Raw genomic sequence first — 3,068 nt, 5'->3', positions numbered from 1 at the left:
AAGAATTTAAATAATGGCAAAGCTACGCCCACACCATTTAAAACATTAGTCAATGTGTTAGCACCAGGCTCATCTCCATGTGAAAGCTGGCGTGTGACCAGCCAGAGTATGAACTTCTTGGACACTGTCGCCCTGCACTTAGGCCGTAGATGTTCTTGTAGGCTGTGGCAGAAGTTACCATCTCCAGCTCTTCCCTGGCCCTGGCCCTGCTTCAGATACAGGGAGCAGGCTGTGGGGCGACCGCTTCCCGTCTTGTATTGGCTGGTAGCTTATAATGTTGAAATACTAGGCTTCTGCTAAGCTACCTCATTGAGACTGAAAAAAAATGTGAGAAGCATTCAAGCACAGTTCAGCAACGCAGACCTGAAGGGATGGTAACCACAGGCTGGGAGGAGAGCTTTTTCCACCAGCACCTTAGCTTGGGAGGATGTGCATCTGCAGCCCAGCCCCCTGCATGGACGTTGTTAGATTATCTCTAGAGACTTTATTGCAGAGAGATCTGCTGCTTATTTCTAGCATGAAACCACACAGCTCCTCCTTTGGGCTGGCATAGTGCTCCAGCTAATGGGGGCAGCTATTCAGATTGTCTGTGTCTGCTTAAAAGGGGTAGACATAACCTTTGTTTATGCTAAGGGGGAGATAGCTCACCCCTCTTTGAAATGCAGGTAACCTACTTCATTGCTGATTGCAAACCAAGAGCATCTTCATGGGGAAGTTTTCTGCTGAAACCAAAGTGAAACTTCACCCTTGGCTTTCTTATTGGTACCTCCTGAGTCACCACATCCTTCTCTTGTCACCATCACCTTTCAGTTTAGAAAGTGGCAACAAGCCACGGTATTCAGCAGTGAGAACTGGGTCTCTCTGTGTTTGTGGGGAAGGGATGCATTTATGGAGGGGTTAAAATTTGCTCTTTGAAAGCAGCGAACACTGAAGGGTCCACCTGAGGAGAACGTTTCTGGCATGCTGCAATTTTACATTGCTTCCCTACGTTTCTTGTGGAGACAAGCCCCAAGGAATCTGAAGACTTGGCTTATTTTCCTGATCCTGCAACAGATTTCCTGTCTTGCCCAGCCATGGGCAAGTCCTTTAGGTTCACATTTTCAAGCATGGGCTTTAATTTTAGCCCTGTAGCTTGAGATACCCAGAATCTGTCTTGCACATGTATTAATCACGTACAGCTCTAGCCAAAATTAACAGAAGCTGCCTGTACACAGAAGTGCACTGAAAATTAGATGCTACTTAGAAAAAACAGGACCAGCTCTGTCTTACTCAGCTTGCTCATATGTTCAGTGGAGATGATAACACCTGTCCAGCCGGGGAGACATCAGGCTAAATTAATTAATGTTTGTGAAGCATGTGAAGCAATTAATATTTTTTTTTGGTAGCATTATTTGCAAATGCAAAGGAGAAGAACTCTTTAAGCCTTGTTTATCTTGTTTTGGTGTTTTTATTGGATTCAAATAAGGATAAATATTATCTCCTTCAACAGCAAGCTTGCTGCCCATAAAGAATTTGGTTTTGCTTGGAAGGATTAGGGCATGAGATTTTGGTTCCTCTCACTTGTTTATGAGCACGAATTTGCTACACATAAATCACTGCAGGTCAGAACATTGCTGTTCCCTGAGCACAAGGTAAGAGAGCACAGAATCACTCTTTTATGTTGTGCAATTGGACAGGATTTGGCTTGTCCTGATTTTGTGTTTGGAGAACTCAGGCTGCCCTTTGTGCTTGATGTTTTACCTCTTTTTCTCTTGAAGGTCCAGTGGAGAAATCTGACTAGGTGCATTTGCATCACTCACTCACTGCCTGCTCTTTGCCTGTGTTCAGTCTTTTGCTGAAATTAAAGTACATCTTCCTTCTCTTTTGCTCTCTGTGGGATTTCCCAGTGTTTCACCAGGCTGCAGCTTGATGAACTCTTCAAGCTGGCACTGATGCCTGCTCCAGGGTGCATGTGGCTGTAAGGTGGACCAGATCAGGGAAGCAATCTGGCTTAGAAAATAACTGTTTCTGGTTTTTAATCAGCTTCATTTTGTGCGGTTCAGTTTCAGGATAGAGCTGAGCAGCAAGGCAAGAGCAGGAGTTGCAGAGAGAGGGAGTCAAGGCCTGATCCTTCAGGTGGCCTTGCACAGTGGTGTTTCCAGAAAGGCAGTCGTACTATTTCCCACCCTGTGACGCTTCATCTCTCTTAGTGCCTCTATCTCTTGGTGGCAGGGGGTGGTGGCAATAAGTTAATGTTACTCAGTAGCCAGTAAGCAATGGGGATAAAGACCCATATTGTGCCTTTCTTATCCCAAGGCTATCCCCCTCCCCCTTTCCATTCTTTGGTTTACTCAGTAGAGCTACCCTGGTTCACATAAGCTAACAATCTGTTTGAGAAGAAACAATTAGGCCCACAGAAGCTGTTGACATCTTATTTTCATTTTTTTTTTTCAATGGCATAACGGGTACTCTGGTCCAGCTTGTCCTTTTGTGTTCTCCATCCCAGGCGTTCCTCCCAGATGCAAAGACCCCGTGAGGATGGGGACAGAACAGTGGCCCTCCCAGACGTTGTGAACGAAGAGACTGCTAATGACACTTAGCATTTCTCACAGACCATGATGTGGCTGCCGAGCAGGCTATTAATTGAAAACACTGCTAGAACTAGGCAGGCTCCCCGGGCCAGCTGTGGGCCGCTTCCCGTGCCCTCAGAGCCCACAGTGCTGGCAATTGCCGGGACGAGCCGTAGAGCCCGGGGAGGACGGACTGCGGTTGCAGGAGGCCGTAAGAACAGCTCGGGTGTCTTTTCCAGGAAGTCGAGTGCACGCTCCCTGCTTCTTCTTTCTCTGTGGTCTTTTGGAGCTCAGCATAAATCAGATCCCGAAAGCAGCATCCTGCTGCAGAAAAGCCAGTGGTCCCAGGAACAGACTTCTGCTATAAAAAATCCTACAGGAGCCAGATGCCCCTGATCCTGACAAAGATTGATCAAGCGGCTGGTGGTGTCACCTTACGCTTCGCTTTGGCAAGGGGGGGGAAGCACAGAATGATGGAAAGTTTTCATGTAGAGTTGTATTTAAGGTTTTTTTTGGGAG

Source organism: Charadrius vociferus, unplaced genomic scaffold (assembly GCF_000708025.1).
Source record: "Charadrius vociferus isolate BGI_N301 unplaced genomic scaffold, ASM70802v2 scaffold375, whole genome shotgun sequence".
Classification (NCBI taxonomy): Eukaryota; Metazoa; Chordata; class Aves; order Charadriiformes; family Charadriidae; genus Charadrius; species Charadrius vociferus.
Note: the sequence above shows the minus strand (reverse complement) of the source record.